We start from the raw sequence: 24,989 nt of genomic DNA, 5'->3' as shown, positions 1-24,989 counted from the left end.
GATTTCAAATCTGAAAACGGAGAACCAAAGAAATGTTTACCATCGAGTACCCAGCATGTTATAAAATTATGCATGTGCGCGGACCTCTTTGTAAAACGCGGAGTCACGCTTACCTTTCAACAAAGCATCATGCTCGTTTTCCAGTGAATGACTCAAACTCGGTAGGAGCGAGGACGAGCCTCCATTCTCCCGTCTTCTTTGCCGAGTTGGAAAAAGTCACGTGATCGTGAAGGGGGCGGGGCTACCACCGCTATTACATACAATGGATTGTGGGATTTGTATTTTGTTAAGCAGAGTGGTTCCTAGCCCGTGAGCAATATCTAGGTTACAGGAAACTAGTATCGACCCATGCTATCCCATGCTGATAAACCACATAATTTTAAAACATAGAGTTAATCGGTAGATTAAACTCTGTTAAGCTCACTCATGCAATTTAATCCTCGATTTATGCTGTCAAATTTCATGATTAAATACGCTTCTTTGCGTAATAAGGCACTTTCAACGCAAGGAGAGCGATGTTTTGAATCAATTGCGGACAAAACAGTCCATTTAAATTGATTCTCATTGTGATTTAGGGTTAAAAAGTGTTCAACCATGGGTGCAGATTGGACCTTTTTCTTAATTCTCGATCTGTGTTGGGTTATTCTTATGTTTATTTGTTGACTTGTTTGGCCGATGTATACCTTATCACAAGGACAAAGCACTGCATAAACCACATTTTTCGTTTTGCAATTTGTAAAACTTGTATGTTTCCACGAAATTCCATTGTGGTCAAAAACCTCATCCTCCAGCGTTGAAGGGCAGGCAATACAGTTACCACATCTGTGATGTCCAGTGATCGGTGGTAAGTTCCATTGCGTTATCGAATTACTTTTTGGTTTCGGAATGTAACTGTCAGCACGTATTAGCTGCTGACCAACACTCATGTTCTTTTTCATTGCGAAAATGGGTTTTGACATAGGGCAGTTAAGGTTTTCCAACAGATGCCAATTTTTTAAAATTATGTGGTTTATCAGCATGGGATAGCATGGGTCAATACTAGTTTCCTGTAACCCAGATATTGCTCACGGGCTAGGAACCACTCTGCTTAACAAAATACAAATCCCACAATCCATTGTATGTAATAGCGGTGGTAGCCCCGCCCCCTTCACGATCACGTGACTTTTTCCAACTCGGCAAAGAAGACGGGAGAATGGAGGCTCGTCCTTGCTCCTACCGAGTTTGAGTCATTCACTGGAAAACGATCATGATGCTTTGTTTAAAGGTAAGCGTGACTCCGCGTTTTACAAAGAGGTCCGCGCACATGCATAATTTTATAACATGCTGGGTACTCGATGGTAAACATTTCTTTGGTTCTCCGTTTTCAGATTTGAAATCGGCACTGAACTGAACATTTCTAAGTCGTGGCGTCCTGCCTGAATTGAAACCAACCTAATGTAAGTCTAACACATGCGAGCGCCATTAGCGTTCGTGCAATACCAGAGGGACAAATGACTGATGTTTGTTTCTGAACCACTTCCACTCCTTTAGATTGTTTGAACCCATGCTCCACGACCTCAATCAATGAATTTGAAGGTTTGAGACCATTATGCCCTAGAGGAGCACCTTTTAGGTAATTCTTTCGTCTTGAGAAAAAAGACTATAAGATGTGGTTAGTTTTTATAAATATGATGACTTAGCCTTTGCTACTTTGTTACATACAGGCGAGCACTGCATGAACTCACACCAGAAGGTCTTAAAATTTCGCTGGTTAAAGGCCAGGTATGTAGGTTTTTGTCTATAAGAATGCGTTATCATGCTTAAGACGAATTAGGAAGTGCATTACAAATTAGTTTTTGTTTTTTTACTATAAACAGTTGGCTTTCTATGAAAAGACTCATCCAGCCCTGATGAGAGTCCGGCAATTCAAAAAACCAGGACTTGAAACGCGTCGGCCACTATATTAAGTATAGCCTGATCCCTGGACCATAGGAGTCTTTGTACAAATTCATCATTGCACTTTCTGAACATAATGTATCGTTTTAACTGTGTAAAAGTGTTTCTATTTTACATATCACAACTGGTTTTTCTGTTATTTTTCGTGATTTATTGTTATTATATTTCTTGTCAGTATTGTGAAATTGATTTGACAGAATGTTAATTGTATTTTTATGTGTATTATTAGTAAGATAGCACAAGAATGGATTGTCTGTTGAGTAGACTATGTTTTCCTTTTTTTGAAACATGAAGAATAATTAAAACTAATTAGCCAAAATTGACGGCTAGGATAAACGCATTCATTTTCGTTTATTTCCTCATAAATAATTTTTCCAAAAATTGGAGGAGAGGGTACATTCACTTTTGTTCTTGTTAATCGGCCCTACCTTCCCTCCCTTATCTTGTTGGGCCAAACCCCTTCTTTGGATAAAATTCAAACTAGAATGAGCCTTAGTGCACGCACTATTGTACCAGCCGGGGGTTTTTGGCCCATTGCGGCATTGAACACTCAATAGGTTCCGAACCTCTTTAGTTATCTCAAGGAAAGAGACCACTATGTCATCTGCAGTGGAAAGCTCATTCAAACAGGTGTCAAAGGTAGTTTTACAAGATACAATAAGCTGTTTCGTCAATACCTCTGGGTCTACTTTGGACCAACGAAGAGCATACCCATTCAGTTTTTTCAGTTGTAAGGTACCCATCACCCAGTTTGCTGGGTTCTTCCCCACAGTGTTTTGGGCAGGTAAATGTAACTTAAGGCAGAGCTGATAATGGTCGCTCAGTGCAATGATCCCTATCATGAATGACCGCAAACTTGGGGCAAGGGTATGTGAAACCAGCGTAAAATCAATGGTGGAAACAAGGCCTCTTCCATTAAAGGGCGGGGACATAATCACAGGGGAGGGAACAAGTTCATTCACAAAACCCAGATCGTATCGGGACATTAATTCATTGAGAAGGTCCCTGGCCTTTGTATTGGAAAAATTACAGTTGAGGACCCCCTCTTCAATATAAGTGCCTCATAATTTCGAGTTGGCTGATTTACACAATGCACAGTTAAAATCCCCCAACAAAATAATCACGGTGTCCATAGAGCTTGATTTGCAAATAGCATCCAGGGCCTTACCAATCCTTGAGAGCTCCATCCCCAGCTCTCCCGCCGGAACATTATTATAAAAATTTACCAGAAGCACTCTCTTAGCGTGCTTTATGAACAGTTGAATAATCTGGTGATGACAATCTCCAGGACAAAAAACAATCTTATCTACCACTAACATATTGGAAATGTACGTACATAATCCTCCCTTAGGCCTTCCTCCTAAACCCTACACCGCTGGGGTGTTGTAGGTCATGTATCTCGAGATATGTACTGGCTCCAGTTCCCATGTTTCTTATAAACATAGGATATCAGTGCTGTCTATAAACTCACACCATAGGGCATTTGAGATCTTAGCACGCAACCCTGCGATGTTCCAGGAGATCATACTGGTTCCTATTGTTACTATGTTGGGAGTGTGGTTCACTGGAAGAGTGGATAGATACTGACTTGCACTGTGAAAGGACTCTACTGTGGTACGTAGGGGACTAGCCTTATTACTCAAATTGACCGTATGGAAATTATCGCATGTAAACTCCGTTCAATTACGCGTGGTTGTAGTGGGAGGTGAATTAGTGCTAGTACTAGAGCTCGCTTTCCTACTATGCTGAGCTTCAGGACAGGCCACCGGCCTGCAAGGGCCCCACTCTGCTACTTTAACAATCTATGTGGGGATTACGAGTCAGTCTACCTCATCCAAATTAAAGAGAGCAGCATAACAATTACTAACGGAATTGGATAGGTGGGTGGTGGTAGACCTCTGCAGGGACACGGGAAACGTCTTGCAGTATGACAAAAGAAGCCCAACGGAACAATGCTGACCCCCTGGCTTCTAAGTGGCCATAAGCCCACCCTAGTCATGATTGTGCGGACAAGAGCAGGGGATGCAAAAGAAAGAACCACACAATCTCCCTTGAGTGTCTTCTCACAATGTCCCACCCACCCTGTTCTACGAGCCATTCTGAATTCACGATAAAGCTGAGTAGTCAAACCTGTTTTCCTGCTTAGATAATCTGAAGATTTGTTGTGTAAGGCAGACCAGTGTTTGGGGGCCCCTAGTGGGAGTACAGGGACATTCAACAAAACTATTGTAAGTTATATAGCTTTTAGGAAGATGCAGTACTTTTGGGCCCATAACACCCCCTCTGCTATTCTCTGGGGTCCTAGGTCCATGCAAGACCGTGGTCCCAAAGTCGCCTTGTGCAATAGATGTTGGTTGAAGTGAGATTGTAGTGTAGTTCCTATCTTCCTAATAGGCTCTGCGCATTGGAATAGTACCTACAGCAGTAAAGGCCTAGGCCAGACGTTAACTAGGTCTACTACTGTCGATACTAGACTTAATTTTTGGGTTTGCCAGCTAAGCTCAGAGTTCGCTAGAAACTTTCTCGAATGTTCAGGAAAGAATTACCTCCCCTGATTAGACAAGAAGGGATTTAGTTTCTGACAACCATAGAACATGACAACTTTGCTCTCCCCTAATCAAGAGTCAATCTCAAGAGTCGTGTGAGCACAAGGCAATTATTTTACTCAGTCAGTACGTGCATTCTTAGTCTCATCAGAATGTAGAGAAAAGGAAGAGACGGGCGTGTTCAATAAAAAGGTGTTATTTATTGATCAGTCTCTTTTCTCGTACAAGAGAAATGGATCGATATTATTGCAATACTTATAGTTAAGTAAAGTGCATACATTAAAAGCAATAGTATAAAATAATACTGTAAAAACATTGATATGGTTTCTGAGCCATATGATGTTTAAAATGATTAAAATATATTTACATACACATATACATTTGACTAAACGTACTCAACTGGTGTTTCTAAATACGCCTACCCCGTGTACCTGACCTAAGTCTAATGCGTGGGCGGGAATAGAAAGTTACAGTTTAAGTTAAGTTTGTTTTTGCCAAGTGAATAACTAAAGAATTCTCTGTGAGGGGTTATTCAGTTCTGTACCTGGAAGTTAGGATGAATGAGGAATGGTATCTCTTTCTCTGCTCTCGATATTCCAGGCTGCCTGCGAGGGCTGCCCAGAAGCGCCGGTGCTGGGTCTCTCGGCTTGAGATAGCAGCGCGTCTCTCAGCGCGTCAGGAAGGCGGGGCTGCTGCCAGCGGGGTCTGCTTCTGCTCTCGGCTTCGGCAAGGGTGGCTGCTCTGTCTTGTCACCACGCGTGTTTTTGCATAGGGCAAGGTCGGCAATATTTATACCTTAAAGGTGCCGAGATTGACGTAAGGATGGACATAGGTACGTCAATAAAGATGTCATACGACTTGCTCGTTAGCACATTCTTTATTAAAGTTCTCTGTGAAATCAAAACAATGGCCGCACGGATTATCCAGGTTGTCATAGGTTTGATTTGTTATGAGAACGTCGTATGCCTTATCAGGGGCTGGAGGAATGTCGCTTGTCTAATTAGATCTCAAGCGTTATGACCTAATCAGATAACACGTTCCTGTGCCGTAGTGTGACTGCGTCAGATAACGGTATCTGCATCATGGGGGTTTTCATGCCTCATGGGCTGACTGTTAGTTAACTTGATAGTTAGTTTAACCAGAATAGGGTCAGGAATAGGGGGACTGATTCAGAACCTATAGAAATACACGACACCCACTCCACGCTAACTATGGTCATATCTACTAATCTATGCATAGTATAACATAGTACAACATACTATAGAGTATAGTGTATACCTTACCACCCCAAAATACATAAATGCATTTTGAAATGTTCAAATATACTGAAAAATTGCAATCATATATATTGTATGCACTTAAGCTATGAATTAAATGCAAAAGTAAACACGCATTTTTATGCATTATTGCTTATTGGTATATGAGAAATACACATGAAATGGCTCTTAATATGGCTATACAGAAAGAAAGTTCGAGACCATTTCATCACATAATAAAATATTTGTGAACCTACCAGCGGGCAGCTAAAGTCTATAAAGTATCTAAAAATAGAAATCTTAGTTCTCTAGGAATAGTTTCTTACTTTAAGCAGAAGATCAGTGTCCCGGAAAAAAATATATAGAAAAATATTGTAGGGGCTTGCTGAAAAAATCGCTGTCCGTGAACTGGATTGTAATTGTTCATGTGACTTTATTTTTAAAGTTGAAGGCCGAATTCAGGGAACGCCGTGTGCGAGTTTACTCAAAAGTCTCTATTTCTGTTCCCGAGAGAACATCATATCATTCAGGCTTTCGAAAAAACTGTCAACAGCTTCATGGGAAAGTTCCACTAAGTCGGAAATAGGTGTAACCATGCATTCGTGCGCATGATTGTCTCCATTGACATTCTGATTTGCATTGCTGACAGAAGGTCGTACCTGCTCGATGCTGCTTTCATCTTGAACTTCACTACTCTTCAATCGTAGTGGTGAAGATTCCAGGAATGCCGTCATCAGGATTGGCAGCCTTTGAGGGCAGCACAAAGCGTGAACCTTGGTAGGAACCAACAGTGTATCTGCATCCACCGGCGCATCCGATTGTAGCGTCAGACAGGTGTCTAACACGCATTCTTCTCCGCATAGCAGACACCTTAGTACAGGTAAAACACACCTTTGCCACATTGGTCGAAATGATAGAAACCAAGTCATGTTTAGGTCTCTAAGCCGGGAGAGTCCCAGGATTTTTGATATCCGGTCCCGGTATCCAATGGCTAGGATCGTATCTTCCATTGTCGCGAGAGTTTGATCTGTGACATGGGTTGCCATAACGAAAAATAAGGACTAGGAATAGGATTCCTGCAATTAGTCCCAGGATCAGGGGAAGTCCGCCAAAAATCGAATGGACGAAATCTGGAAAAATACCCAGTATGGCTTTGAATGGTGTTAATGCCATCGAAAATACTGTCTTAAATACCTTTGAGACCCCAGTGGTATCAGAAATATTTAAGATTTCGCTCAGGATTTCCGCGAAATGTACGGGGGAATTAGTTGATAATAATGTATGTATCTCTGCAGTCGTCCTTGCGACTTGTAGATCATACGTTTCTTTAGATGACGTGAGCCTTGTAGGCGTCTGAAGAAGCACTGTTTTCATTCTGCTTAAAGTGTCTATTCGAATAGAAGTAATTTTCAAACTGGGCCATGCCCTTGCCTCCCTGTCTGGAAAGAAGCTGGGGAACAAAGAACGTCCACAGCACTTGACCTTGGCCGTCGTAGTGACTAGATAAGGAGTCCCGGGCATAAGACTACAACATCTGCGGTCTACAATAAGAATGTAACTCCCATTATAGAGTCTTTGAAAGAATGGTTCTATTTCAGTTGCAGGTGCGCCTCGCTGGTGACATGAAAGGTTGTATGAATTCCCTTCACAGGCTCCATGCAAACTAATACCGTTACACAGAAGCGTGCCGCTTAGTGACATAGCACAATTGTTGCCACTAAGAAACACTTTCTGTCCTTTATTACTGACACATGCATGTGAATAGGGCAGGTTCCAAGTTGTTTTAAGGTACCCCTTTCCCAATTTCTCGTACATGCCAGCCTGTATATATTTTTGGCAGTATTGAAACCTGAAGGTTGAGATTGGAATATTTATGATTCCGTGTATTATCCATTCACTGACAGGTCGTTCTGACATTGTCATTGGTAATCTTTCTAGTTTTTCAATGCTCAAGATTGTATAATCAGCACCCTTTTGCGCCATACCGATTTGTCTATCAGTAAGGTTAAAGATTTGGAATAGTGACGTTGTGTTGATTAAACGCCAAGGCACATAGCCTGAACGCAGATTTTGTAACGTCCAGCCAAGCTGTACAATAGAACGCAATTGTGACTGACCATGTTGTAATAACAGTAAGTCTTGCGATAATATATCGATTGCTGAAGACACAATGCTGTCCAATGAAAAAATTCTGGAGGACAGAGTCATTAACCCATTGTCCACTACAGAAAGTGATTTTTCCAAATTAATACGATCAATTTCACGTATTCTCTCTGCTGTTTAAATTTGAGTAACCTTCCAGGCCTCATTGTATGCTGCATATACAGAGGCTGCTATGAAACGCTTTTGACGCTGTTTGCGTGGTCCCAGTATGAAATCACGCAAGTCAGCACCATCAGTAAGTAAAGTTAGGTGTTGCTTAATTTCAGGCAGTGTGGAAGTCTGTAGCCATTGAAGGCATAATTTGCCCACACTGTAGGTTGTTATTATCCCTGGGTGATGTCTTTGAGGATATCTAGGGTCTGGCCTGGTCATTTTGAAACCCTGTGTTTTATTCAGGAATCTATCTTGACAGTTATTTGTATCTGTGGGCCAGATCAACCATTGTTTCCAATCAGGATGTGTTCTGTTTTGGTTAAGTATATGGTTTATGTCTATTTCTTCATCTGTATCAGAGTTATTGCTAAACATTGTTGGCTTTGGAATAGATGGGTTATTTAAATCTTTGATTTTGGCTAAGCCAAGACAGGTGGTTTGTTGAACAGTGTCATTTAAAAATATCATTTGTTCTGGGATCATGCAGGCTCTAAACAAAGCTTCTAAACCCTGTACTTGCCATTCTTTTGTACCCCAAACACTTTTCAAATCAACATTTTTGTCCCAATAATCAAATCCAAAAGTATTCATTTTTTCAAAGAATGAATCTGAATATATCAATTTTGTGTTGGTTATCATGGTTTTCATCCCTGTCTTGTTTGACAATTTGTAATAAAATGTTTCAGCATTACTTGTGTTAAAACCTTGAAAGTATGAATATTTGTCATAAACGGTTCTCGAACTCCCTTTTGGAGGTGTTGCACAATGTTCCCATTGATTATAATTTAAAACATTTCTAGGTTGTGCAGATTTATGCAAGAAATGGTTACCATAATGGTTATAGCAATACATACTATCATAATTTGTAGATCCTTGCAAATAATCATGTTTTGTAAATTTAGCAGACATTACTAAGTCAGACATCATATTGTTAATACTTTCAAAGTCCCAATCATCAGCAAATGAGTTTGGTTTTGCAAAATCACTCAAGGAGATCTTGATTTGGTGTGGATATTTCAGGATCTCGACCGGACCATAAATTTCATAGTCAGTGTTGTCCCAGGCTACCCCACCAGGTATTGGATTGGCTGTGAAGTTGGCTGAAGAAAGTTCTGGAGAAAGTTCTCTTTTCTCGACGTGTGAAGATGTGTGTGGTTTGAGGACCAAGTTGATGTTCTGACTTGCTGTGTCCATTTTAGCATATTTTCCCTCAATGAAGCGTCCCAAAGTAAATACCATGATGAGCCAAAGTATGAGGATAAATGCACCAAAACCCACCCAAAATTCAATCCATGGAGAAACCAGATATGTTTCTTTCAGTTGTTTCAAAAGTTCCTTAGCTTTGTCTTTAAAGGATTTTGATGATGGCTGTGTCTTTTGTTCGCTGAAACCTTCAGAGGAATCATCGAAGTTGATGAAGTAACCAGATGCAGTTCTGTCAATTGTTCCAATTGGTTCAGGATTTTTGTTTCTTGCATTTTCACTTGGTACTTCAGTATAGATTGGTGTGTCTCTGCTAAATGTCTTTATTTGGGTTTTCAGAGGTCTGAGTTCTATTGCATTGTTGCATAGTCCTTGTTGTTCTTCTGTAGGCGTTTCGAATGTGATGAGCCTCTTTGATAGGACCTCTGTACTGGTAGCAAACCTTGGTGTTCTGCTACTTATTGGGAGTCCACTTGGCCTACCATTTGTTATCGGCCACATGTTGTGGTTTTACCAGGTCGATGGATACAACTCGGTTCTCCTTTTTTCCAGCAAGTGGCGGTAGTACAACTGATCTTGTCCCGTTGACAGACAAGACAGGAACTGCTTTTCTGTAAGAAGGCCCAAATTGCTTCTTTACCGCGATCTTCTCCCTGACTAGATCCCCGACTTTTGGAATCCAGACAGGTCTTGCTGGGACAGGTGGTGATTCTTCAGTGGTTGTTGGCTGTTGTTTCAACTGTATGTTGCTCAGGTCTTTTCTTGTTTTGTTTAAGTCCTGCAAAATAGCCAAACGGTCTTTGACATCAAAGGTTTTTTCTATTACCACTGAAGTCTGACTATCAAGGTCAGAGATCAACATCCTAGTTCCGAATAATAATTCGTACGGACTGAATCCCCTCAGAGAATTTCTTGGCAAGTTATTTAGACTACGTTGGACACTTATTAGATGTTTGACCCACCCAGCTCCCGAACCTAATATCCTTTCTATTATAGATTGCTTTCTGCCTTGGTTTTTTCTTTACACCATCCCATACCCTCAGGAAGGAAGTGAGAAGATTCCCGCTGGGCTGTGCTCATTTGGCCATGTTTCCCCCCTAGGCTGGTTTGCCTGAGTGAAAACAATGGTCGAACGTAGCATGCTCTTAGCGTATATGCCATTTAGACTCGCAAATCTTTGTATAACAGTCCGGACGTCAGCCGAGTGCTGTGGATCTACGTTATAAGTGGAAACTAGCCTGTATATGTTAATCGCAAGCCATTCTTTTTGCTGGTAATATTATCTGCCTTGATACGACGAGGTATTAAACTGCTTCTCTCCCCACTGCGATCTCTGTTGCAGTTTGGGCAGTTTTTTACAAACATGGTGTAGTGCAGGCTCATGCCTGGCCACCAGTACCGTGATTGTAATTCTTCCAGAGAATCTTTTAATTTAAGGTGTCTGAGACCCTCGCCCATGTGTGCGTCTGCGATTAACAAGTTTCTCCTGTCCATGTTTGGAATCACTCTATCCCCCACTCCAGGGATTCGAGCAAAAGGGACGGAGTTTGCATCGATTATGTATGAGTATTTTACTGGAAAGCCTTTAGGGAGTGGTTCTATCGAATCCTTTTCTGAAGCGCTGACAGCTTGTAATATTTCGCTGTCTATTTTTGTTTTTGACCGGGTGATGGCTGCTACGGAAGCCGTTTGCACAGCTGCTTTCGCGGCCTCATCAGCCAATGAATTCCCTGCAACGTGAACGCCATCACGTTGATGACTCAGTGTATGTATCACGTGAGTCTTTGGTAGTTCTTTTTGTAAAAGAGCTACTTGTTCCCAGAGCATCTTATGCTTGATTGTGCCACCCTTTGCATCCTTGAAACCGTTTTGAAGCCAGATCTGTAAGTATTCATTATAAGACTGAACGCAATAATACGAATCGCACACTATAAGTGTGGGGAATTCTCGATCGGTATTTTCAAGCGCCATCTTGAATGCTAGTAGTTCAGCTCGCTGAGCTGTGCAATCTCCTAGAGATTGTGTTTTAGTGAGGGTTGGTTTAAATTTCCCTTCGTGCCAACGACCTTTAACAATCGCGCACGCAGCACTGTAGGCTTGTTTACCCCCTACTGCGGGTTGTGCTGATCCGTCTGTATATATTATACAGCCGTAGTGTTCTAGAGGCAGAATTTCGGTTGGCGGAGGACATTCAAATTCATATTGGAGAAATTCTTGTGTTTTTAAGTAAGGATCAAATTCGTACACCACGTCTGTTGCAGCAAGAGAGTTAGCCCATTGTATCCATCTCGGATGGAGTGCTTTAGCATTTGGAATGCTTGCCTTTGTTACCGCCTCTAAGGCTGGTTTTGGTGTCACGATTACTATTCGTTTACCTTGTGCCAGGGCTCGTTCTTTTGCTATAGCTGTCTGTGTTGCTGTAAGAATTTTTTCCGTTGGGCTAAATTTCATTTCAGCCTTAGTGTACAAGTGTGATTTGAATGCAATTGGTACCTTTTCTCCCTCATTAGAGGTTAGGTACGTGAATCCGCATCTCCCTGGGATGACTCGGATCACAAGGTTGCGTGTATTATCACGTGTTTCTAATTTTGTTTTAATTAGCATGTCTGTTTGTAAGGATCTCAAAATTTCTGTGTGTGTTTGAGTCCAACTGGATCTTTTAAAGTCTGGTTTAATTAGATCATAAAGGGGTTTGACCCTTTCTGCGTAATTTGCAATGTATGTTCTTCCGAAATTTAGGAAGCCTAGAATTGACTGTAAGTTTTTTAGTGTTTTAGGAGCTTGGATAACGGCACATTTCTCTAGGAAATTGTCTGCCAGGCTTTTGCCTTCACTTGATAACTCATATCCTAAGAATAGGACTGTCAGATGGGCAATTCTGGATTTTTTGAAGTTGAATTTGTAACCCTCTGCAGCGAACCCAAGAATTATGGTGTTCACTCTTTTCAAGTGAGTCTCCAAGTCATCATCTGTTAAGTAAATGTCATCGACATAATATAATGCTTCATCATCATATAGTTGTAGTAATTCTGTTACTCTCGCTGAGAATACCCCCGGGCTGTTCTTGTACCCCTGGGCTAACCGACAGAATTGTTTTTGAGTGCCATTTACTGAGAATGCAGTTAAATATCTGCTCTCTGGTGCTATGTTTTGACAAAAGAATCCATTGGAGATGTCCAAGGTTGTTTTGTATTTTTTGCGCACTATGTTATTCATTAGTGCAGCACTGTGTGAGTTTTGCACTGCAAAAGTTTTGCAACATGTGTTAAGGTGTCGGTAATCCAAAACTAGACGGTATGAATTGTCTGGTTTGGAGACCGGAAACAAAGGATTGTTCATTTGTGAGGTGCAAGTTTCAATCACCCCCTGGTATTCTAGCTGATCTAGTATTTCATTTACCTGTTTTTTAGCTTCTTGCTTAATTGGGTACTGCCTTTGTGCAGTTGGTTGTGATTTTAACTGGATTTTGTGAGGAGGAGAATCCTCATCCCATCCTACGTGATTTTTATATAAAGCAGGTGCTAAGGCCACTGCCCACTTTCTAGCAAGTGTATATTTTTTATGAATCGGTATTTGATTCGAGAAGGCAGGCATAATTACTTCTTCGCCATGAGGGCACTCCCTGACAAACTCTGGTGGCCAGTCTTTTTCAGCTAGAAGGATGTCATAGCCTTTGGAGAGGTTATCCCAAAATAGTCCCCTTATTTTCCTAGTCTTATCTCCCTCTATACGTAATGTTATCTCGTATATCTTGTGGGGCTTGCTAACTCTGGTATCTGCAGTTTCCACTTGAAGGTATTCATTCGTGTCCACTGTCTCCAGATGATTCATAAGGACTTTGCGAGCTATGCTCACCTCTGCTACGCTGTCTAGCATTGTCTGAGCCCATTCTCCGTTTTTCAGTTGTGTCCTCAGTATTCTCGGCATTGTTAACTACCTTGATACTGGCTACCTTCTTTTTTGGAAATTGTAATTTCTTTTTCAGTTGAGCAGGTTCCTTGTCTTTGGACTTGGCGTGCTCTTCTGATCGTCCTCTTCTTTCCGATTTCTGCGAGGAATTCTGAAAAGATTGAGAGGGACGCGTATCAATGTCTTGATATCTATCAGGTTTTTTAATATTATCCCTATTTCTAAGGTTATATCTATTCCCAGAGGGGTCACTCTGCGGTGACCTCTGTCTTTGGTTTGGAGATTTCTCTCTTCGCCTAGGAGACCTTCCTCTGGACTGGAATTTCTTTTCTTTGGGATTGGATTGTTTGTTTCCATCCCAGTTCTTTTTTGGTGAATTATTATTATTAAAAAATATTTTTTCTGGACTTGTAGTCAGTTGCGGTTTTACTGGTATTCCACCTAGACTATCTCTGCCTAGTTCCTCATAGGATTTTTCTATGATTCTGGCAATTTCAGCTGGTTGGTCTGCTATATCTGTCTCTTTTAACCTCTGGCGGATCGCCACGTTTGCTGCTTCACCTTTTATGTTGGCTAGTAATATAGCCGAGACCTGCTTGAAGTCTTTCAGTAATTTCATACCAAGAGTTAAAGCAGGTTCTGGACCGTATTCATCTTGAATTTGTTTTAGCACATCTGGTATCACCGAAATGGATGGGACACCGTGCGTTTTTGTATAGATGGAAGCAAAGACTGTACCCCAAGTGTCACAGTCCTCAATGTGTGGTGCGATTCCCATTGGGAGACATATAGTCAGAATCCTGTGTTTTTCTAATGGGGTGGTGTCAGGAAACACCGCCTCTATTTGGGTGATTTTCTGTGCCAACCAGAATGGTATTTGTTCCCGTTTAGCTGGAACTTTACCTAGGCAGGATTGGATGTTCTGTGGTGTAATTTTATTTGTGTTCCCCTGGTGAGGGGTCAGCTGTGGAAGTTTAATCGCTGGCTGAATTGTTGAAGTCCGCATTACATACTGAACTAATTGTCTATGAATTTTTAGTAGTTGTTTTAGCTGTATTAACAGCTCTGCTGCAGGCATTCTATCGATGTCTGGATGTGGTGTGTATCCGGCTAAGACCGGCCACGTTGCTCCTGGTCTTCCTAAAGGACCGAGCCTTGTAATGTGATTATTATGTTTTAGGGCGCCATCAAATAAGAGCAAATGCTCTTGGAATTTGAGTGGTACTTCCACCTCCTCGAAAGGAGTGTATGTTTCAGGAGGTTCCTCTACTTTGTAATAGTGGAAGTACTTTGTTACAGCATTTGCTGCTGGAAAATGTATCCATGTATAGTATACCTCTGTCTGCCGATATTCGTGTGCCTCAATTACGAATATGACTGTGCCACCTCTAGGTGTCAGTCCATTTTCTATAAGTTTTAAGGTTATAGATCTCCTTTTAATGACCGGAATGAGTGTTATATTCGGGTCTGCTGCGTGCATGGTAGCATCAGCATCTGCGAGTTCAGTTGCTAATCTAACTGCCTCTCTTTCGTCATCACTCTCTGCCATTTTACAGACAGGATGGTATTATGTTTATTTGCAGAACAGGTTTCTTTATGGAAACAGAGATTAGATGCACAATATTTTGGAACTGTTTTTATCCTTCAACGTTGACTTGACCAAGAACCATACATAGGAGTTCCCTCCTGCGAGGTTTTGGAGGATATTACCTTTCACCCACTCCAGACGTCTTTGGAGTATGTGGAAAAAGGGGTCTGAGTGAGAAAGCACGACTGAGTTACTCTAAATGTCTTACGTTAGTTTTATCGCCCTTTCCAAACGCGTTGGGCGCCATGTAGTGTAGTTCCTATCTTCCCAATAGGCTCTGCGCATTGGAATAGTACCTACAGCAGTAAAGGCCTAGGCCAGACGTTAACTAGGTCTACTACTGTCGATACTAGACTTAATTTTTGGGTTTGCCAGCTAAGCTCAGAGTTCGCTAGAAACTTTCTCGAATGTTCAGGAAAGAATTACCTCCCCTGATTAGACAAGAAGGGATTTAGTTTCTGACAACCATAGAACATGACAACTTTGCTCTCCCCTAATCAAGAGTCAATCTCAAGAGTCGTGTGAGCACAAGGCAATTATTTTACTCAGTCAGTACGTGCATTCTTAGTCTCATCAGAATGTAGAGAAAAGGAAGAGACGGGCGTGTTCAATAAAGAGGTGTTATTTATTGATCAGTCTCTTTTCTCGTACAAGAGAAATGGATCGATATTATTGCAATACTTATAGTTAAGTAAAGTGCATACATTAAAAGCAATAGTATAAAATAATACTGTAAAAACATGGATATGGTTTCTGAGCCATATGATGTTTAAAATGATTAAAATATATTTACATACACATATACATTTGACTAAACGTACTCAACTGGTGTTTCTAAATACGCCTACCCCGTGTACCTGACCTAAGTCTAATGCGTGGGCGGGAATAGAAAGTTACAGTTTAAGTTAAGTTTGTTTTTGCCAAGTGAATAACTAAAGAATTCTCTGTGAGGGGTTATTCAGTTCTGTACCTGGAAGTTAGGATGAATGAGGAATGGTATCTCTTTCTCTGCTCTCGATATTCCAGGCTGCCTGCGAGGGCTGCCCAGAAGCGCCGGTGCTGGGTCTCTCGGCTTGAGATAGCAGCGCGTCTCTCAGCGCGTCAGGAAGGCGGGGCTGCTGCCAGCGGGGTCTGCTTCTGCTCTCGGCTTCGGCAAGGGTGGCTGCTCCGTCTTGTCACCACGCGTGTGTTTGCATAGGGCAAGGTCGGCAATATTTATACCTTAAAGGTGCCGAGATTGACGTAAGGATGGACATAGGTACGTCAATAAAGATGTCATACGACTTGCTCGTTAGCACATTCTTTATTAAAGTTCTCTGTGAAATCAAAACAATGGCCGCACGGATTATCCAGGTTGTCATAGGTTTGATTTGTTATGAGAACGTCGTATGCCTTATCAGGGGCTGGAGGAATGTCGCTTGTCTAATTAGATCTCAAGCGTTATGACCTAATCAGATAACACGTTCCTGTGCCGTAGTGTGACTGCGTCAGATAACGGTATCTGCATCATGGGGGTTTTCATGCCTCATGGGCTGACTGTTAGTTAACTTGATAGTTAGTTTAACCAGAATAGGGTCAGGAATAGGGGGACTGATTCAGAACCTATAGAAATACACGACAAGATGTTAAGTTAGCAGGGCTCGGCTCGCCCTGTTGCCTATTAGGGTGAATAGGGACCTGAAGACCTGCCAGGGATTGGAGAGAAACACCATCAGAAACTGTGTGGACTAGGTTAGGTTGCAGGCTGACACTAGTAGGGTACCCTGAGGGTATGAAGGCCTGATTTAGTACTCTGGTCTGAGAGATTTTACACACAGGGACCTCCAAAACACTGAGTGGGGCCCTAGGGACAGATTCACTGGGGCCTTCTGTCGTTACAGTATGGAGGTTGATAAGAGTTTCCAGATTCGATAATCTGTCCTCAATTTTAGTGAGGGTGGCTTTTAAAGGGGTCACGATTAGTTTAAGTACGTCCTCGAACTTTTGTCAGAACTCACTCATGCATGGAACCTGAACCTGTAGGGCCCGCGGTGACCATCTCTACAGAGGGTGTAAGTTCAGGAATCGATGTTTGTAGCCCAATATTTGCCAGGGGTTCCACAGTAATATATTTATTGTTGTTATTTTGTCCAGTATTGGCCATTGTCTTCCTTTTCTTCCTAGGAAGTTTCAACCAAGATGGTTGGGTGTTTTTTTTTTTGGCCCTTGTAACAATTTTAGGCCTCATCCCCTCTTTGGTTATTGCCTGGGGTTCATGTGGAAGATTTCCCAAGGACGGGGATAAGGGAGATGTCGGGGGGGACTTGCGACGAGTAAGTTGACTTCATGAACATGCAAAGGAGGATGTGATGCTACTACTGTGGGTTCAATAGACAACCTACGTTCTGTTAATGCTATATTGTGCATTGGAGCTGACTCAGCCCGGGTCAAAAAGGCATCCAAAGTACCCACCATACCCTTCCCTGTGAGTAACTTTCTTTTGGTCATGATATGGGACCACTAATTGTATACAAATATAAAAGTACAAATCTACTGTTGCTCGCAACTTTTATGTCCCGGCCTCACAATTACACACTTAAAAGGAAAAATAAATGGGGCGCAACAGTGTCTCACCGCTAAGGTGAGTGGCGTAGTATATTTCAGTGGTGTGGCCTAGTCCGGCATCTGGCAGCCCTTGCCCGGCGCTGCTGGGGTCTCGTTGTGTCTTTGCAGGTGCCTCCTGGCGCTGCGGCAGTGAAGATATCAACAAGGGAGTCTGGGGGAGTGTAGTCCAGCTCTCTCCCGCTCCCGTGAAAATCACCCAGACTTGGCCCTCCTCAGGGCACACCAACCAGCAGGTAGGCTTCCTACGAAGTCAAATATCCATCCTGAAGCCTCGACTGCAGCTCCTCCACACCCGCATGCCGTTTCAGGCAACAACACTGAAGCAACACTGCCACGAGACCCCACCCCTTGAAGCACACAGGTGAAACCGCTTGCCCTCGCTCCTCTGTCACAGGTATCGAAAATCATCAGACACACAAAATTAATCTGTGTGGCATTTATACTCCACTGGGCAATTAAATGCTGCTCTGAGTAAGTTCATGTGTTTTTCCTTCAGGTCTTTACACCTTTGCTCCTTACACTGGGGATGCCCCCCATGCCGCGAGAATGGGGCAAGAATGGGACCATTTGATATATGTCAAAGACAGAAATGGAAGTTGTTAAATCATTTCTTTCCACAGATTGAGAAAGATAGGAAGAATGTCAATAAAGCTGTTTCTGCCTCCCTCAGAGACCATAGGATGGACTCCAACTATCACAACAATCTACGTGGTGATATGCATGACATCTACAGAAGTGATAGAGTTCACCTCACAGATGAAGGGAACAGAATGTTTCTTAACAGCCTTAAGCTGTGCATCTGCACTTAAATATAGCTCCAACAAAGTCATAATAAAAACAAAGGCTCTTTTTAGAGCCACCCTATAACCCAATAGAGAATCTTTTTATTTTTTAACATACATGTTCTTGCTAAATATTTTCAGGATGCGCAAACCCGTCACCAATTCGCAAAACAAATAAAAATAAGTTAAACTTGAAAAGTGTATTGTGTTGTAGTACCCATACACTTATACAATCACCCAGGCATTACTCCTGCACTCATAAAATCACCCAGGCATTACCCATGAACTCCTTCAATCACTAAGACATTACCTCTGCACTCAGCAATCACACAGGCATTACTCATGCACTTACAAGTTCACCCAGGCATTACCCATGTACTTAAAATTTCACCCGAGCATTAGTGATGCTCTCCTTTTATCACTCAGGCAGTACCTATCCACTCCTCCAATCACCCAGACATTACCGCTGCACCCATGCTATCACCCAGGCATTAATGAGGCACTACTTCAATCACTCAGGCAGTACACATGCACTCCTCCAATCACCCAGACATTACCCCTGCACGCATGCAATCATGCAGGCACTATCCTTGCACTTCTTCAATCACTCAGACAGTACTCATGCACTCCTCCAATCACCCAGGCACTACCCTAGCACTAATGCAATCACATATGCACTACCCATACACATCTCCATATATTCCACTTACCACAATTCATACAACACTTACAAATGTATCTATTTTTAAACCAAATAGGCAGTTCTGAAAAGAACAATTTTTTTCTTCTTTTTTCTTTGATATTTTTTTATGTTTTTTAACTCTTTTTTTAATTTTTTGGGTGATTTTTAAACAAAAAAAGAAAAGATAAACAGAACAAAGAGTAAACATGTTACATTAAATTATGCAATTATGAACAAATTGCATAGGAAAAAAAGAAATTAACATTTGTGGTTACTAAGAGCAACTAGGATAGCATCCAGTGATTGCTCACCAAAACATAGCATCTTTTTACATTTTACACAGCGCTGCTCCACTCTAGCCAACTCAGGGATGATGTTTGGTGTGCCAGAGGAGGGAGAAGCAGATGATGTGCTCGGTCCAGCAGCATTGTCGTCACTTGCCTGCTTTACTTGATCCTGACTAAGCTGTTCTTTAGCAAGACGTTGAGGGTGCATGTTATGTTATGTTATGTTAAATGAGACTTTTTAAGCGCACTAACACCCGAAGGTTTCTTGGCGCTGGCTGAAGGGACATGTGGGTGAAACGGAAAAAAATTATTCAGAAAGGGTAAACAGATAAGTCTTAAGGAGTTTCCTGAACTGAAAAAGGGAATTACTGGATTTGATGGTCAGGGGAAGGGAATTCCAGAGTTTAGGGGCGAGAAAAGCAAATCGACGGCCTCCAAATGTATTAAGTTTAAATTTGGGGGTAACAACCAAGTGAAGGGAGGCCGAGCGGAGGGGGCGTGCTGGTTGGTACAAGGTGACCAAGGATTTAAAAAACACAGGGCAGGAACAGTGAAGGGATTTAAATACTATGCAGCCCATCTTAAAGGCCGCTCTTTCCTTCACTGGCAGCCAATGAAGCTTGCGGAGCAAGAGCTTCGCGGATTGCCACTTAGGGATCTTAAATATAAGGTGGGCAGCATGGTATCGTCAAATATATGATTCGTTCAGTGTCTATTTCAGTGGTAGAAAAAAATGAACATTCTTCACATTTATGATCCCATCTGTAACTTAGTCCAAACAAATTTTCAATTTCTATTCCTTCATCTTCCAATACTGCAAGCATAAACAAAAGACATTCTTGTGCATCTTGTTGTACATTAAGTGTAAATTGCAAGGAACCAGTATATATATCCAAAAGATCCCGTATGCCAGAAACCGTATGGATTTTACTTTTATCAGTTACCAACTTTTGAAAAATATAATGTAATAAAGAACAGAATTTTTTTCTTGATTTTTCATAATTTCTTCATGAAGATCTTCTAGATAAAACACAACATTCACAATTACATTAGCATAGCAGTTGATACCTGAACTGTCTTCTAACTGGTATCCTATAATATCATCAAGAGTGTCCATTTTCATTTTCTTTGTAGCTTCATCATTCTCTTGTATTGTTTACTTTTTTTTAACCTTACTAGAATGTTTGTCATATTTTTCTTTTGGACACACTACACATTTTTGATATACGGGATATTCACCTAAGTTAGGAGCATACAGTCTTCATAACCGATTATACTCTCTTGCAAAACTTGCATCAGCACTAACTTTTTTCTCATCAAAATCAATCAAATACAAACCAGATAATGTTCTTACTCGAGACAATGCAACATATGCCATGCCCTCTTTAAACACTGCACTTCAAATATTTACCAAAGCACTTTCTACACTTAAACCTTGAGATTTATGAATGGTTACAGCATATGCTAAAGAAAGAGGAAACTGTTTTCTATGAACATACAAGTCTTTTGCAAGCAACAAATGAACAGCACAACATCCAATATGTTGTACCTCTTCAATCTGATCAAATTTAATCTTCAAAAATTCAATTCCATCTCTGTTCCTAGAATGTACAAAATCAACAACTTTTCCCATTGCTCCATTTACTAAACCTTCTTCTACATTCAAATTATGCCATAAAAGTACCTGACAATTTACACATACATAAAGAGTCTTTTCTAAACCTCCAGTCTTAGACACCGAGTTTTCCAAAGAATCCAATTTTGACTGTAATTTCTGTGAGAGAAGAATAGTAACTCCTTCGTATTCCATTTTATCAATAGCTTCCATTTTCACTGTTGGTTGTTTTTCCAATTTCAACAGTTCTTGATTGAACGTGGAACACTCTTACAGTGTAGGCATCAGGCAAACTATAGACTTCTTTTCTGCAATTTTTTGTATATTATTTCAGGTGCTATGTTTTTACTTACAAACAAGTTTGCAAAATGCCCACTTTGAAAAACTTTTTTAACATCTTTAGTTAATGCACCAATTTTAATATCTTGAAGAATGTTTCCATAATGTTCATCACATGCTTGTCGCATATTCTTAATAAGTTCTTTATATTCAAAATTAGATCAAATGTTGACATTTCCAATACTTCCCAAAGATTTCCTAGTGTCTTCATGGACAAGTGTTTTAAAAACAGGTTGCCCTTTTACAGGATTATGTTGTAGTAGGTCACCGAATACAATTACGTGTTTTCCTCCATATAGAACATCATAATCTGTTTTTAAAATATGTTGCATTCTTAAATGTACAAAGGCAAGCATTAAGTTTGACACCATGTTAACCTCATCAATAATTAGAAGTTTAATTTTCTTGAGTGCTCTTGAAACTTCATAACAAGCTTCTCCAGATAGCTTGTGATATTCCAACTTTTTTACATGTTCAACTGGTAGCATGAGTAATTGATGTAATGTAATCCCTCAAATGTTATGTGCTGCTTACCCAGTTGGAGCGGTTACAACACAAGATAAATCTGATTCAGTGGTTTTGTGTAGATAACTATCAAAACTTTAATGAAAAAAACATTTCGTGTTCCACCTTGCCCACTGATATACATTCAAATAGGTTTAAATGATGTGCATTGGCATTTTTTTCATGCAGTAAACCATGCTTTATCTGTGTGTCACTTGCTCATATATTTATTTTTGTTCAATATTTAGTTATTATTCGAAGCTTCCCAACTCAATAATATCCTGTTGTGCTTGTTGTATTGCCGCTTCTACTTCACTCATGGATTTTGCTGCTTCATTTTCAAGAAGTGGTTGTCCTAGTGGATCTCGACTTACTGGAGTAGAACTTTGACTATCTTGGGAACTGTCTCTAGCTATTTCAGCTGCAATAGTAGTTTCTTGTTCAATCTCTCCATTCAACATTTGTAGATAATTTGGAAAAATTGTATATGCAATGCTATCTTTACATGCATTAAAAGAATCTTCATAGCAGTCAAAATTTCCAAGTAATTCTATTTCAGTATGCCAAGTTTTGAAGAGTTGCAGAAGTGCTAAATAGAAAAATTCCCTTTTATTTGGAGTATCACAACTGAGTTTCCCGCAATTAATAAGATTTCCTTTTGGCATGTTTTACCAAACATCCATCTCATCCAATTACTGCATATTTTATATTTTCTATAACATTTCACTTAAAACTATAATGCTGCAGTACTTTGTAGAGACATATGTTTTCCAGTTGTGGACTCCTTTTGGAATGTATGTATCCAACATATTTGTTTTAACAATATCTGCACTTTGCGGCTCATTCAAAGCTAAGTTTTCAATTTCTTGCACAGATTTCAAACTCAATGTTGTGTTGCAGCAAGACCTAGACTTACCGAAATGATTCCCCTTGACTTTTTATACAAAGTTGCAGATGTCAACTGATCTGAACATTTGTAGGATCTAATCTCTCAATGGGAAAGCATCTTCAAACTAAAGCTGTACAATTTATTACTAAGAGTCTTCTCTTGTGAAATTTCTTTCCATATTTCTTTCAACTTCGTCTTTTAAGATTTGGTTATATATGATGTAACATAAAGAGCGTCTAAACAAAAGGAGAGGCAGGGAGGGTAGAGTGACACTCTTATTCCCCGGTAATAGCCAATAAACAAAAAAAGAGTGTCCAATGGTTGTTTTCGACCACAGAAAGGAGCAAGTAAACGGCTTCACTTAAGACGTTAAAGAAAGCCCTCACTCTCCACCTAGTGATGACATGCTTCATCATCGGGCCCCACCAAAGAGACCGAGTGTCTCTTTGGTGTGCTGCAACGCCAGATTTACTGCGGAGCGGGTTGGTGAGTTCAGGCAGTGTTGTGCAAAGAAAAGAAACTAGTGAGTTTTTTTTTGTTTATTGGTAACATAAAGAGCAACAGAATTATCTGCAACATACTGGATATCCACATTGTCAAAATAACTGTACTGTAGTCATTAATATACTTTGAATCTTCACTTCTTTTTAAGTTGTAAGTATTCTTCAGAGATTTTTAAGTTATAGTATATCTTACTGCTGACATAAAACTGTTGACTCTTCCTTTTGAAATTACTGGATCTGGAAATCCAAAACAAAATGTGGTATAAAATGTTCCCTTTGACGTGTATTTCCATTGACAATACTTTCCACAGTGATGACTTTGAAACCGTAAAACTTGTTGTCTTAAGCTGTTTTCTCCTCTTTTTTTTGAATGGCACAGGTAACATAGTCTTCAATGAAAGATAAAACAGTTTCATCAGAATTGGTTCCAAACTTAGGTACATTCTTGATCCATAATAACATGTGTATATGAGGCGCACCTCTGGCTTGGTACTCCTTTCTCCAAAAGAAATCAATAACTTCTCCAAGAGGTGGATTATTTTTATTGTAGATAAAGGACAACATAGCTTGAAAAATATCTGCACACATTTACAGGATCCAATCAACACAGTTCTCCAGCTGTCTTCAAATCAGTGTTTTTTACATTTGAATCTGCTTCTCGTACAAATTCAAGTAAATCGTCCCCTGCGTATTAAACACAGCTAAATGTAACAAACCATTTAGGGGTTCCTAAGTTTCTTAACATACATTTAAGTTCTCCGTGATGACGATACCAATACTCATTAGTGCCACATTGACAGGCCATCAAATTAATTAACTGAGTTTCTAAATGATCATCTCTTTGTTGAACTTTGCCCAATAATTCCTTTGTAGAAACATGTGTAAGATGAAATCCTGTTTTAATATGTGGTTCACTGCATACGAAAGTCCAGACAAGTCATTTTCAAACAGGAGATTAAATAAATATGGAACACACTGTCAAAATCTTGGATCTTCTGAGTACAATCTTGTTGCATGATATTCTGAAGCTGGAATCTGTACTGGTCATTCATCATAACATCCACCTTTTCCAGTGGGGAGGAGCAGTGAAAAGCAACAAGCTTCTAAACTTTTTTCCTAAATACTCATGGGAGTTTCCTTCGCTTTCTTTAATTTGAATAATTCAATAGAGTTTCCAATCACTTCTTTTGAATGTAGAGGATGTATACTGTAATGTTCATACATTTCTTCACTCCTGGAGTTGTCCACTTTTTCAATTTGGCCAGTTGAAATCTCTCTATCATCTTCTAAAGATATTCCTTGTTCTTCCACATATACATTTTCATAATAGATATTGTTTTGTATAAGATGGAATGTAGCCTTTAAAAGTTTGGTGACATCTAATAAATCTTCACATATTTTCCGACTCTTTGTTGGTACACCATTAACTAGAATAACTACTGGTTCACTTTCCTCTCTTTCTACACCAACAGTTTCAAAATTGTTCTTAAAATCTAAAAGGTAAATACACAACTCTACCTTTTAAACCTCTTTGTAAATCTGTTGGAGGCAGCTTACCTGTTTTAGGCTCCATACGAAATATAGCCTGAAATGGGTGCACAGACTGAATAAGAATGGACTCATACATATTCAAATCTACCAGTTCTGGAGGAATAGCTAACAACTCTAATTTATTATTATGTACAGCTCTTACTGGCATTGTGTTCTCTTCTAATTTGTTTTAACAATATTTACAAATACGTTGATCACTACCCAACTCAAAACGATCTTCCAACAACTAATAAGCACCAAATTGCCCCCACTTATCATTGTTTTCCTTTTCACTTTTTAAATACGCATTAACATTCCTAGTTTGAGTTCTATAGTAAGTATGTCGACAACAAATACAAACATAGTTGGGGTTTTCACAAGAAACTACCTTAAACTTTGTCATTTCTTCTGCAAACTTCTCAGTAGCACTATTGTCCACCTCTTCTATAACACCTACACTTATGAAACTCTCACTTTCTCTACACTCCTCTCGAGGACAAA

This window comes from Lissotriton helveticus, chromosome 11 (assembly GCF_964261635.1).
Source record: "Lissotriton helveticus chromosome 11, aLisHel1.1, whole genome shotgun sequence".
Lineage (NCBI taxonomy): Eukaryota > Metazoa > Chordata > Amphibia > Caudata > Salamandridae > Lissotriton > Lissotriton helveticus.
This window is presented reverse-complemented; position numbering follows the sequence as displayed.